General features: G+C 40.7%; 1 protein-coding gene and 1 pseudogene across 3 annotated transcripts in view; both read left to right on the top strand.

Moving 5' to 3' along the window:
* JSRP1 (junctional sarcoplasmic reticulum protein 1) overlaps nucleotides 1-14,764 on the top strand; it is a 95,425-nt gene that overhangs the window by 11,021 nt on the left and 69,640 nt on the right. The window lies entirely within an intron of this gene.
* LOC140502228 (26S proteasome regulatory subunit 10B pseudogene) lies at nucleotides 1,756-6,152 on the top strand (annotated as a pseudogene).

Consider the following 14,764-nt stretch of genomic DNA (forward strand, 5'->3'; position numbering starts at 1 on the left):
AAAATAAACGTTATACATTAGCTGCTGGGGGTTCAGGATCACTAGAATGGAATGAGTATAAAGGAGATAGGAATTTGCCAACTATTGAGCAGTGAATCCAGACAAAATATTAGTGGTTAGAGAAAAGTCCATTGAGGGAGGCACAAGATTAGACAATTTTAAGTCTTTCCTTAAGGTTTAGCTTCCTAGAAGATAGAGAAATTGTATCCTATGACACCCAAGAAAGCCCTCCTCAAAAAAGGCAGAAATAGAAGGCAGTATGGGAGCCTAGTCAGGAGGCTAGGGTGCTTTTCTTGATGTTAAAAAAGCCAAAGGCAGCTCCTTCCCCTCTGGCCCTGGCAACCTCCCAGACCTACTTTTGCATCTTAAGTGAGGGTGGGGTATGGGATCACTGCCCACTTCTCACTCTAGTGGGGCCCTGCCCCAGTGCACTCTCCATTGCCAGGCTGTTTTGCAGACAAGATCAATCTCATCTCTTGTTTAGTTGTGTGTGTGTGTGTGTGTGTGTGTGTGTGTGTGTATGTAATATTTTATATACATATGTGTGTATAAAAATATATATTATCTAATCCAATTTTTTACCCAATACAAAAGTCCCCTCTCAAACATCTCTCATAAGTGATCCATTCAATATTGCTTGGCCACTCCAGTTAGAGGAAGATTTCTACTTTGCAAGCATACCTGTTCTGATGTCTACTTAACCCTTTTTTGAACTTTGAGGTTAAGAAGCCTTAAATACTTTGATTTTTAGCCTTTATGATGGCCTTTTGTGATATTCTGGAAGAATATATTAGATTTTTATATGTTAAATAGCATTAAATATAATAATGAAGTACCCTGAAAATAAATAATTTAAAAGAAAATAGTCCAGTTCAAGAGTCTGGCTTTGGTTTGTCTTGAAAATATGATGATGTTTTTAAATCTTTGAAAAATTTTATGATTTGCTATGTAAATAATGATAGTACCAAGGCTTGAAACCTTGGTGTCATCATTGACTCTTCCCATGCTTCGACTCTGACTCCAGTTTCTCCTGCTTTAATTCATTCGGTACACATTCCCAGATAAAGCTTCCTAAAACACTATTTTGTTCACATCCCTCCCCTGTTCAAAAGTTTTCAATGACTCATTGTTGCCAGAATGAGAGATGCAACCTGCATAGCCTGGAGTTCAAGGTCCTTCATTATGTGGCCCCTTGGTTCCTAATCATTTGTCATTGGAGCCAAAATGATCTCCTGGCTTTTTCACCTCTGCACTTTTATTTTGTCCCGTCTCCCTGGAGTGCCTCTTCTACCTCATGCTTCAGTGATTAGCTCCTGAACTTTACCCTGAGCTTTGCAGTTTCCAATCTCTAACTCTGAGGAAATCCTGGTGGCCATGACCATTCCAGCATCCTCTATGAACAACATCTTCTCATTATGGCAAACTGAGAGATAAACTCTTCAGTACTACCAAAAAAAGCTGGTCCAGTAGGAGAAGATCAGTGAGCACCTCAAAGAGTTAAGGGAATAATTTAAAGAGCTTGCCAAGCAATAGGCAAAGTCTAAAAATGATCTGGAGGCTTTACAAAGTGCTGAGCAGATTTCAAGTGAAGTGCTTAAACAATTAGTTTTCACTAATTGTTTTCTTCCAAAATTTTTCTTCCAAAAATTTATTATTAAAGTATCGAATGGATCAAAATATGTTATGTTGTAGATTGTCAACGTCAGCTCAACAAAAATAAGCTGAGGCCAGGAACAAGAGTTGCTCTGGCTGTGACTACGTTATCATGAGATATTTTATCAGGAGAGCTTGATCTTCTGGCTTGCAGCATCTTGTGAGGCCCCTGGGACTGTTTCTTACTCTGAAACTGGAGGTCTGTCTGAACAAATCAGAGAACTGAGAGATAATAGAATTATCCCTTTATAAGCCCTGAGTTACTTCAGTATGTAGAAACAATACCTCCAAAAGATTATTTGCTATATGAACTACTAGGAACATAAAAAATAGTAAGAGGTATCCAGCTAGATTGGAGTTTTTTTTAAAGGTTGTATTTAGTTCTATTGTAAATAAGTGGATTGGTTAAAAGTTTGATCAGAAAAATGTTCCGTTATGTCAGGGATCATCAGTAGTGTATCATTTTCATGAGTGAAATAGATGTTATTGCTGACTTGTTTTTCTGAGGGTACTTCAGTTGTTAAAGACATTCATACAACTTTAGTGGGGTTCCTGAATCAGATAGATGTTTTTAATATTCTACACAGAGTAAAAATGATAATGACTACATACAGACTAGGTGGCCTGGGTCCTGCTTTGTTGATCTAGGAAAATTAAATAGAAAAGTACACGTTGATTTTCCAGACAAATGAACAAGATTATACATACTAAAGATTTTTGCAGGTCTTGTCACAAAACCTGGTGAAACAGATCATAAAGCAGTTGTGAAGCTTTCAGATGGCTCAAATGGAGCAAAACTGAGAAATATCTGCCCTGAAGCAGGTACATTTGCAATTTGTTCTGATCACAGTTTTGTAGCACAAGAAGATTTCATGAAAGCCATCAGAAAAGTAACATTCTAGGAAGCGGTAGTCTAGCGAGACTACAAACCTGTCTAGGGCATGCTACATAAAAGATAATGGCATAATATAAAAATAACGTTGAGGAAAATTTTTAAAAAACCCTCTAACACTGAAATCAGTTCAGCAAGCCTACTGGGTAACTGTGGCTCCAAGAAACTGTAGCACGTCCAGTGGTTTTGTTGTTGTTCAGTCATGTCTGACTCTTCATGACCCCATTTGGGGTTTTCTTGGCAAAAATACTGGAGTGGTTTGCCATTTCCTTCTCCAGCTTGCTTTACAGATGAGGAAACTGAGGTAAAAAGAGTTGTGTCACACATCTAGTAAGTGACTGAGGTCAGATTTGAACTCAGGTCTTCCTGACTCCAGACCCTCTTCTGTCCACTGTACCGCCTAGCTGCCACAGTAGCCACACCCTGGTAAACTGTCTTATCAGATTGACTAAACCAAGTTGACGATAACTGACAGGCTTCAAACCCATCAATGAATTAGGGGTAAGTCTACCCCAAGCATGTGAAGACTTCCTCTAGTACAATAGGCAGATCACAAAATATTTTTCCACTAGACCAGGAAGGAGGCTAAAACAGACATTGTGTTGCACTTAGAGCTTGATCAGATATCTAAGATGCCAAGGTCATCCATTGCATCCTGAACCAACACCATTTGTCTCGACTTTTGTCCTGCCACTGGACTTCAGAAACGCTGGAAGAGAGAGTGAGTCTGGCAACTTTGTGCAACTCAGCTTAAATCCAATTCATGTACAAAGCATCACCCTGTGATGTCATTGGTCCTCTTTGAAAACAAAGGATGAACAACAGATGTACTTGGCACTGAGGATACAAAGACAAAAATAACAAGAGAACCTCCCTTTTACTAGGGGAAACAGTATGTCCATAGATAGCCTCCTACTCAGGCCTCAGTACTTTAATCTGTGATTTTCCCTCGTGTAGAGCCTTTCCTCTACCAGTGCAAATAGCAATCCATACAGGCGTTCTTTGTGATTCTGATCAATGTCTTCCTGTAAACCTCCATGGATGATTCACTCATCATGTGGGAGATCTGCCTTTGATTGATTGGTCATCTCTCTAACCATGTGACTAGCCCATCTCCTTTTCCATTTTTCCTTTGAAGATATTTTCTTGTTTAAAAGTTACCATTAACAATATGTTTCAGCCTGCTTACCCCCACCAGATGCCTTTCCTTTATTACTGGATCACCGATAACTTTGATTCTTCTGAGATTATTGGGTTCCATGTTCCACAGCCATTTAGCATTCCTGGAGGATTATTGGTGTTAGATGGGATTTTGTAAACAGTAAGAAGCTTGGGATCCTTAGAAGAGCTAAGTATTTTCCCAAATATGATCCTGCCTGATTATCTATTCTAGTATGGTCCAAGTTCATTTTCTTCTATCTGCAGTATTTTTCCAAGGGTCTTGTGTGTGTGTGTTTACACATGTACACTAAAGCATTATCTCTATGGGCTGCCTGTGCAGTTATAGGCCATAATCCGAGAAATGTACATTTTAAAATTTCATATTTCGTGTATAACTAACAAGAATGAACCTGGATTTAACTGAGAGCTTGATGCAATTAATTCATTTTCTTCTGTGAATGGGAACACTATAAGAACTTCACCACTAATAGAAAATCTTTCAAAAAATTAATATTACAGGTAGAGTGGAAGTGGGGTGGGGAGAAGGAGGAAGAAGAAGAAGATGACAAGACCACAGTTTCAATGAAAAGGATATGAGGGGGTTAGAGGACTCTTAATTCAATATGAATTAACTGTGTGATCCAGCAACCCAGAAAGTTCATGAGGTCTTGGGCTGTGTTGACAGCCATAAAACTCAAAAGAATGGAGGTGCTAATCATGCTGTATTCTGCTCTCCTTTTACCATGTCTGAAGTATCATGCGCAATCCCAGGTACCACAGTGTTCAAAGAACATTGACACCCAAGATCAATGAAAGAAGATTGAGCAGACTAGTGAGAGAGGATTGACTAAAGTTGTAGACACTCTCATTTATAGTTCCCCAAACCATTTTTCCAGCCCTGTGCCCTTCCTTTACAGTGAGGTTTGCTGAGGATTAAGATGGAAGATGACTGAGGATCTGGTCAGAATTTCTCCATTTGATCTTTAGCACAGATTTTGGCACATAAACTGGAATTATCATTGCAGTAACCTGTTTGTTTATGCAGTGTGTGTGTGTGTGTGTGTGTGTGTGTGTGTGTGTGTGTGTGTATGTGTGTAGGTGTATGTGTAAAACAGAGTATCTTGAATACTATAAATTGAGAAGACAAAGAGTTATGTCAAATAATTTCTTGCCTTTGTTTAGTCTTTGTGATGAAACAAACTTCATCAGCTCCTTTACGTCTGTCTGAGAGAACCTGTGAACCACATTTCCAAATTGCAGAAATGTCTTCAAGTGTTCAAAGGTACTAGTGTAACCTTTGAACTGCCTTTCTTATCCCTCACTCTTACTGATCCTCTCCACATCCAGATATCTTTTATAGCAAGAGCGTCAGTGGCTATAGTGTTTCAGGTCTGTAGGCTTATTAGAAAAAGATGTTTTCATTCATTCATAAAGCACCTACTCTGTCCCGGGCACTGTGCTAGCTGCTGGGAAGATTAAGACAAAAACAAAGTCCTTGCCCTCAGGGATCTTGCATTCTGGCCAAGGGAACAATGCCTGCACAGATAAGTAAATACAAGATATATATTAAGTAAATATAAAGTGATTTCTGGAGGACAAAACCCTAAAAACTGGAGGAAATAGGATAGGATTCTGGTAGGAGGAAGGGATTGAGCTGAGCCTTGAAGGAAGGTAGGGGATTCTATAAGGCAGAGGAATAGGTACATTCAGGATATGGTAGATACTGTGGACAAAGGCACAGAAACAAGATGGGATGTCTTGTACAAGTAAGTAAACCAGTAAACCAGTTTGACTAGAACATGGGGTGAGTGAAGAGGAATCATGTGAAGTCGTCCTGGAAAAGCAGATTGGAGCCAGATCATGGAGGTTTCTAGATGCCCAACAGAAGAGCTTGTATTTTATCCTAGAAGCAAGAGGAGCTGCTGTAGCTTCATGAGCAAAGGGGTGACAGGTCAAATCTGACCTTTAGGAATGTCAGTTTGGTAGCCATATGAAGGATGGATTAGGGAGAAAAGAGACTCGAGGCAGGGAGATCAAATTAGGCTTTTGGGGATACTCCAGGTGATTTTTGAAAAACATTGTTTTGCTTTTCTACCACAATCATTTTTTGATAGACCATGCAGTGCCTCTCTGATCCTTCAGTGAGCAAAAGAAGCCCTATAACAAAAAAAGTTAAGCAAAACCAATGGACCCAGCACATTAGGCACAGTCTACAATATTCCACATCCATAGACCTCTTCCTCTCCAATGGAAGGAGAAAAATAACATATCTTCCTGTCTTCTCTGGGACATTCAGCTTCCTTTTTCTCTTTTTTCAGTATCATAGTTATTACATACACTGTCCACTTTGTATCAGTTCATATGACTCTTCCCATGCTTCTCTGAACTCCTCATGTTTTCTGTTTCTTATAGCATAAAAATATTCCATTACATTCATATACCACTATTTAGCCATATCACAGTTGATGGTTAAATCTCTCCTTTCTTTTTCTTTCTTCTCCTTTCTTTGTGGTACATGTAACTTTTTTTTTTAAATTTTAAAAAGAGAAAATGTTTTTATATGTAGTGGAAATGTTTTTTTATTTTTTTTATTTTTTTTTATTTTTTAATGTTTAACAATCACTGCCATACAATTGTGATTTTATCCCCCCCACACCTACTCCCCACTACCCCCCTCCCTCCCCACGACTGCATACAATTCTGTATAGGTTCTACATATACTTTCCTATTGAGTATATTTTCACTATAGTCATGCTATGTAGTCAGACTAAAATAAATGAAAGAAATCGTATAACAAATCAAAACATGATACACAAACACATACACATACACAAACATGATCTGCTACATTCCGCGAATGACTTCCATATTTCTTTCTCTGAGTGTGGAAGGCATTTTGCCTTGAGAACCACCTTTGGGATTTTTTTTTTTTATAAGAAGTTCTTGCATTATTACGAAATTCCAAGTCTACCAGAAAAAACTCTCACACACTGTGTTCGTTGCTGTGCACAAAGTTCTCCTGGTTCTGCTCCTTTCACTCAGCATCAGGTCATATAAGTCCTTCCAGGCCTCTCTGAAGTCTTCTTGTTCATCATTTCTTGTGGCACAATAGGTATGTGTAACTTTTAAAAAAATACATTTTAATGCCATGCTTTGTTTTTACATCACCATTTACGTTGTTGTAATCATCGTACATGTTACTTTCCTGGTTCTCTTACTTTACATCAGTTCATCCTATGCTTCTCTGTATTCTTCTGTTCTAGTAAAGTCATATACCACAATTTATGAACCTTTCCTAATTGATGGTCATCTGTGTACCATATTTCCAGCACTTTGTGCTGTGTAGCACTTTTTGTAACAGCAAAGACTTGGAAGCAAACCATATGCCCATCAATTGGGGACTGACTGAGCAAATTGTATGTGAGTGTAATGGAATCTTACTGTGTCACAAGAAACAACAAATGGGAACATAGAGAAGCATGAGAAGACTGATACAGAACAAACTCCACTGAACTAGGAAAACAATATACATAATGACTGCAACAATGTAATGAGAACAAAAAACCGTAACAGAAGACTATCACCTTATAATGACCAAGAGAGGGGTGGAGAAACAGCACCTCGTTCCTTTCATTCCAGAGGTGGGAGACATCTGGAGGGGAAATAGCGCATCGGCTGTCTGAAACGGCTGACATATTGGCTTAGTTTTGCTGCACTTCTTTTCTCTTTCTTTTTTATTTGTTATAAGGGATACCTTATTGGGTGGAGGAGGAGTATATGTTCAGAAGTGAAGGTGATATAAAGAACAAAAGATATTAAGACATTTTCAAATAGAAGAAAAGTGCTACTTCAAATATTGTAGGATTTTTCTTTTTGACTTTAATCTCCCTGAGGCATATATGCACCACTCCATAGTTTTATTTCTGGGTTAAAGAGCATGAAAAGTTGAGTCACTTTTCCCCCCACAGTTCTCAATTGTTTTCCAGAATGGTTGGACAAATTCAAGTTCTGTATGAAATATACTCGTGTTTCCTGAGCTCCTTGAGCACTGACTGTTTCCCTCATCTGTCATCTTTGTTCATTTGCTGTGAAGGCAGTGTTTTCATTTACGTTTCTTTTATTGGTGATTTGGAGCCATCTTTCCTGTGATTGTTCATGGTTTGCAATTCTTCCCTTGAAAACGGTTTATATCCTTTGACCATTTATCTCTTGGAGACTGTCAGCTAATGTTCTTAAATGAGAGAGGCTTTGTGTCACCATTGCTGCTGTGGACTTGAGACCACCCTTTATAGTGTAGCCTGAATGCGCAGCGGTCCATAGAAGCCAGTGGGAGGGAGAGGAGGAGTCAGGAGGGCCTTCATGTTTGGGAAACATTTCTCAGTCCAGGATCACCATATGGATGGGTTGTTCTTATGTTTTCCTGGACTTCTACCCCTCCAGGAAGAAAGGAGGAACAGAGCCTACTTTGGGGTCCAATGACTTCTGCTCTTTCCACTTAAACTTTCTGACCTTAGAGGCTTCATCTGTAAAATGGAGATAACAATACAAGAGAAACAACACAGTGCACATAGTGTTAATCATGCTAAGATGCTAGTCAGAAGAAACTTGTGTTCGATACACTTAGAAGGTATCGGAGGCAGCTAAGTGGTACAATGGCTAGAGCCCTGCGCCTAAAGTCAGGAAGGCCTGAGTTCAAATCCAACCTCAGACACTAGCTGTGTGCTGTTGAGGCAAATTATGTAATCTCTTTTTGCCTCAGTTTCCTCAAGTATAAAATGAGGGTAATAGTAGCACCTACTTCCACAGCCGATAGGATAATGTTTGTAAAGTGTCTGACACGTAGTAAGTGATATGTAAATGCTCGCTATTATTATTGAGTCGCTTAAACTCTTGAACCTCAGTTTCCCCATCTGCCAAATGGGGATAGTGCCACTTGGAGAACTCACCTTACATGTTTGTTTTAGGATTCAAATGAGATAGTTTATGTAAAGTGCTTCACAAATCTGCAAGTTTTATCAACATGTAGCTACTACTATCATTATTATTTATAATTCTCTAACTAAAACCGTAAAATGGAGATGATGATACTTCATCACATTGCTGAGAAAGCATTTGGCAAGACTTAACAGCACTGCGTGAAGGTGAATTACAATAGCAGTTACTACATGAGGTCAGAATCAAATATAGGAAATAGGGAGTTAATCCCTTTACTTAACTCCTGCTGGTGGTATAGAGGTGACTCTGCTTCTTGAAAACTGACTCTTCCAGCAGAACACAAGCCCCGACAAGTCCTGTCCAGCTGAGAATGGACCCTGCCATATATAGCCTTGCAAAGTTGGGAAAGACCCATCGTTGGTTTGGCACCAACCACTGTGGTCGTTGTGATCTGCACTGTAGGAGGGGCACCTGCACTTGGTGGAACCCCAAATCCTTTTGTTATTAACATATGGAATCCATCGTAGCAGAGCCAAGAGGCAGGCTTCAGAATGTAGGCATCAAGCAAGACCACCCCCAGAATGACGGTGTTGACCTCTCTAGGCCCTTTGCCTCCTTATAAAGGATGGCCCTGAGCAAGCACAAGACTCTGGAACATGGCCAACGCAGGAACAAGGCACCAGATTGAGTCCAGAGAGTGACTCAGGAACTGAATGGTTCTTACTCCAGAAAAAGAGTCAGTCCTGTAAGAATCAGAGCTGTGTGCCTGCCTCAGGCGGCTGTGGCTATGACTAGTTGTATATTGAATGTTAGAGGAGCATTAGGTTAACTGCTGTTGCCCTCTGAAGAATCAATGGCTCTCAGACTTGGAGGAAATCTCAGTGGCCTTCTAGTCTCTCCCACACCTGAGTCCTGGTACTCTCAGGAGTTTCCCAGTTTCTCAGTTTACTTATTTCCCATGACCTGTGCCTCCACCCAGCTCAACTTAACAGCCATGTGGGGTCTCCTTGAGTGTGCCATCACCCACAAGTGTTCCTCTTCCATGTCTATGAATATTTTATGTGATGGTAAGAGCCTGTCATTCCATTTTCCCTCTCCTTTATAATCCCTAACCCTGCTCTTCCTCCTCACTGTGACCTCCACTCTCTCCTTTCCTAGTTCCCTCCTGCTAGACTCTCTTCCCTTCCTTGTCTTGGACCTTTGGTGAACCAGTTCAACAATATTACTGTCTTCTGCTACCATGTCCCTTGCCTCTTCAGTCCATTGCCCGTCATGCCCTGCCTTGGTTTACCCCTGTTATTTACTACCTTTCTTCCTATTCCCATGCTGCTGAATGACGCTGGAGGAAATCATGAAATGCTACTGACTGGGTGCACCACAGATTTATGTTACATTATTGAATCGCACTGTCATTGAGACAAGGCAGTCCTTTTATACCTCCATGACTGATTCCCCTCACAGCACCTGTTCCAAACCTTTTTATCTCTCAAACCTCCTGTAACTCCCCTTCCCACCACCCTTTCAACTGAGAACCTTGCCTCATATTTCACTGAAAAAAAATTGAGGTCATTTTCTGAGAATGCCCTCTTCTTCCTTCTTTATCCCACGTCCCTTGGATGCCTTTTTCCCCTGTCTCCTCCTCCACCCCTGTCTTACATAAGACATGGATCTAATTTCTGCCAGGGAAAACCCTTCAACGTGCACACATGATCCCTCTCCATCTCACCTTCTCTAGCAGATTTCCCCTGTTAGTAACTGCTGTCACTAATTTCCATTCTTTCCCTCTCTACTTACTGCTTTCCTGCTGCCTACAAATACACCTCTGTTTCCCCCACCCTTTAAAAACCTGTCACTTGGTTCTCCCATTCCTGTTAACTGTGGTCTTGCATCTCTTCCCTTGAGGGAGCGCCTTTCTTCTCATGCCCTTCCTAACTGTTTTCAGTCTGGTTTCCAACCTCATCATTCAGTTGAAACTGTTCTCTCCAAAATTACCAGTGATCTCTTAATTGTCTTGCTGTCAACCGATATTTCATTGAGTAACGTCCTCTGCTTTCAAGCCATTATACTGAGCATTTCAAGTCAAGGGATGATCTAAAGTTCTGTTCAGCCTGATCATTCTCTTTAGTATATGTCAGATAACTTTCAGGCCTAACATTCTGTGTTCTCTTTTCTAAGGTCTCTTCTAACATTGACATTCTTTGAATTATATTCTAAGGTTTCTAGCCCTAAAATTCTGTGACTACATAACTACGTGTCCATTTAAAGGGATGACAAGGATAGCAGAAAATTCACTATTTCTCTATTTCTTGGATTAAGGAAAGGACAAGAATAACTTTAGAGGAAGAGGATCCTATGCAGCCAGCATTTTTGTATTGTGCAATTTGAAATCTTCCTAACAGGGAGTTTCCATTATAATTTCTAGGTTCCTATTTAGTTATTTTTTAGTGATATAATTCCATGTATTTTGTGGGCTAGGGAAGCACCAAGTTGCTCAAAGTAGGGTTTAATGCTGTGATTTAATAAACAGATATTTGTTTGAATGTGTGTCAGGAGAACTCATACCTAGCATAATATTGCTCCAACCAGTGTTATTTTATAATAATTAGCATTTACATAATGCTTTAAGGTCACAAGGTACATTAGGGATATTATCTCATTTGCCAAAACCATGAGGACAACATTACACTTTTGTGGTAGGACACTTCTTGCTGTTGCCATTTGGGCTCTTACCAAGATGTAAATGAGAGTGCCAGTGACAGGGCTAGTACTAGAGGTTGTGGTGCTCATTCCCCATTGGCACTCTTCTTAGAGTTGCCATATTGTTTGCTTTGTGTGCACTGCACTTAGTATCATGTGAAACTAAGTGGTTAATGTTAGGTGGGCCATGTCTACAATTGATGTTTTGTAAATTAGGATAGGGACTGTGCTTTACCTAAACTATGTATCTCCCCTAGTGTCTAGCACAGGGCTCTGTATATAGTAGGTGCTCAATATAACCTTTGTGGGAGATGCAGCTTGGGAGCTGCTCCAGCAGGGACTCCTGCCATTGCTACGGCCTTGTCAGATGGCTCAACATCAGAGATTAGCATGGTTTTATCCATAGACATGGCATTAGAGACGAGGCATCACCGTCTGCTTTGTGAGTGCCCCCAACGACCAGAAGACTTCTCCATCTGGTTTGCAGTGGGGATCTTCCCTGTGTGTTATTGAGCATCTGGAGGTCCGGGATTGTTTGACTTTCTCATCTATATCCCTAGAATGTTGCACCTAATTAACACTTAATCAATGCCTTATTTATTCATTCATTATATTTTTGTTGAATTTTTGATATTCATTGACTTGTAGTGTGATAGAAAACACAATGGATGAGGATTTGGGAGATTAGTCAATCAGTTAACAAGCATTTATTAACCACTTACTGTGTACCAGGACAGTACTAGGCACTAGGGATGCAAGTACAAAGAATGAAACACTCCTTACTCACAAAGAACTTACTTCCTATAAGGGAGACAGCAAGGACACATATAAGTATATAAAAAAAATAAAGAGAATAAATTTAAAGTAGTTAAACACAAGCTGGTGTGTTAACACAGTGAGGTGGCCCAGTGACTAGGGTGCTGGACCTGAAGGCAAGACAACCCGAGTTCAAATTCTGCCTCAGATATTTGCTAGTTATGTGGCTCTGGGCAAGTCACTTACCCTTTGACTACCTTAGTTTCTGGAGATTATAATAATACTTACCTCCCAGGGTTGTTATGAGGATCAAATGAGATAAAATCTGGAAAACACTTTGCAAAACCCTGAAGTTCTCTATAAATGCTAGCTATTATTAGTATATCTTGGGAGGGAAGGTGCTACCTGCCAAGATGAAGAAGAGCTTTGTGATTCTTGGGCTACATCTTGGAGAAAGAAAGGGATTCTAGGAGATGATGTCAGAGGGTGTTCTAGGCCTAGTGGACAGACAAAGGCATGGAGATGGGAGATGACAGCATGTCATGTGTGCAGGACAAGAAAGACCACTTTGGCTGAATTCAGAGTGTGGGAGGAGGATCCATGAGGATGTTGGTGCCAAATTGTGAAGGGTTTAACATTTAAACAGAGGGATATCTATGTTATCTTAGAAGAAATAGGAAGCCAGTGTAGCTGACAGAAGAGAAGAGGGACGTGGTCAGATTTGTGTTTAAGGAAGATCATTTGGGCATCAACGTGGAAGGGGGCCTAGTGGAGGTGGAGACTTGAAGCCAGGAGCCAGGTAGGAAGCTGTTGGAAGAATTCTGGTGAAAAGTGATGAGGTCTAGACTCAGGAAATGGCTAGGGGGGATGGGGGAAGGATATCAAGGTAGAAATGGCAAGATTTAGCACTGGCTGGGTACGTGGGGGACAGTGAGAAGACAAGGACAATGCTGAGATTATGGACCTGGGCAACTAGGAGGATGGCAGTGCCTTGGACAAAAATGCTGTTCAGTTGTGTCTGACTCTGTGACCCCATTTGGGGTTTTCTTGGCAGAGGTACTGGAGGGATTTGCCATTTCCTTCTCCAGGCTCATTTTACAGATGAGGAAATTGAGGCAAGCAGGATTAAGTGACTTGCCCAGGATCACACAGCTAGTAAATGTCTGAGGCCAGATTTGAACTCGCAAAGATGAGTCTTCCTGACTCCAGGCTAGACACTCTAGCCACTGCACCATCTCACTACCTTTTGACAAAAATAGGTACTTCTTAAAGGGGAGAGGGGGAAGAGTTAATAATTATAATCAAATAATGAGTTTTGTGACCATATTTAGTTTGAGGTGCCTGTGGGACATTCAGTTTTTAATATTCAATAAATAATTAATCATGTGGTCCTAATCTCAGAGGAGAGACTGAGGCTGTACATACATAAATCTGGGAGTCACTGGATACGTAGGGATGCCAGTTAAACTCATGGGAGCTGATGAGGTAAATGAGAGAGGGACGAAAGAAGAGGAGAGCCCAAGATAGAATGTTCAGAAATATTCAGAATTAGGGGCTGGGATGGAGATGAGGAGGTAGCAATAGAGACTGAGAAGAAGCAGTTAGACAGGTAGAGAAAGAGCCAGGAGAGGACAAGGTGGTCACCACTGCCCCCCACATAAAGCAAAGAGATCAGGAAGGAAGAGGACTGAGATAAGAGCAGCAGTCTGGAAACTAAGAAGTCATTGGTAACTTCAGAGAGGGCAATTTCAGCCAAGGGATGGCATCAGGAGTCAGATTGCAAAGGGCTGAGGAGCAAGTTATAGGAGAGTAAGTTGAGTAAGCAGTGAGTGTAGTTGAGATATGGAAACAGTAACTTGAAGGGATGGCAGAGTCTAGGGAAAGGTTTTTAAGGACGGGAGAGACTTGAGTGAGCTCGAGAGCAGTGGAAAAGGAACCCTGGACAAGGAAAACAAAGCTGAGAGAGGGGGAAGGGATGACTAAGGTTGCAGTCTGCTGGAGAAGATGGGAGCCAAGGGTCCTATGCATTTGTGCAGGGCTGGCCTCCTCAGAGAGAAGGGAGACAGAGTGGGTGGTGATGGAAAGAGATCTTGACATGAAGAAAATGATAGAGAAGAAGCCTCCAGAAGTGTTGGAATTCCAACTCTGACACTTTAGCTGTGGGACATGGTGTTGCTTCTTGTTCTTTCTGGACCTTATTTTCTGTCTCTACGAAGTAGGACAGTGCCTGCGCACAATAGGTGCTTAGTAAATGTTTATTGATTGATTGATCAGGTTATGTCTGAGGCTTCTTTCAGTTCTCCCAGTACAGGAATCTGTGCATTCCTTTGTGAATATTGGAGATTTTTGTTGCCGTCAAAGATTCTCAAACTACATTATGGATTCTTTGTAGATAAATCTCTCCTGACTTTTCTCATATGAGCCTCTCATTGAAAAATAACTCACTTCTACCCAGAGTAAACATTTTAATTTAACATAGTATTTTAGTGACCTTACTTGAGATGTTTTGTTATCAGTTCCTTTCATAGGTCATATATTTGTACTAGTGAGGTTTTTAGGCTTTTAAAAGCCCTGAGGGTTCAATATTGAGGCCAGAATCACAGCATTTTAAGAGTTGGGAGGGACCCCAGAGACCATCTAGTCTAACCCATCTCCCTAAAAAGAAGCCCT

Source organism: Notamacropus eugenii, chromosome 4 (assembly GCF_028372415.1).
Source record: "Notamacropus eugenii isolate mMacEug1 chromosome 4, mMacEug1.pri_v2, whole genome shotgun sequence".
In the NCBI taxonomy this organism is placed as follows: domain Eukaryota; kingdom Metazoa; phylum Chordata; class Mammalia; order Diprotodontia; family Macropodidae; genus Notamacropus; species Notamacropus eugenii.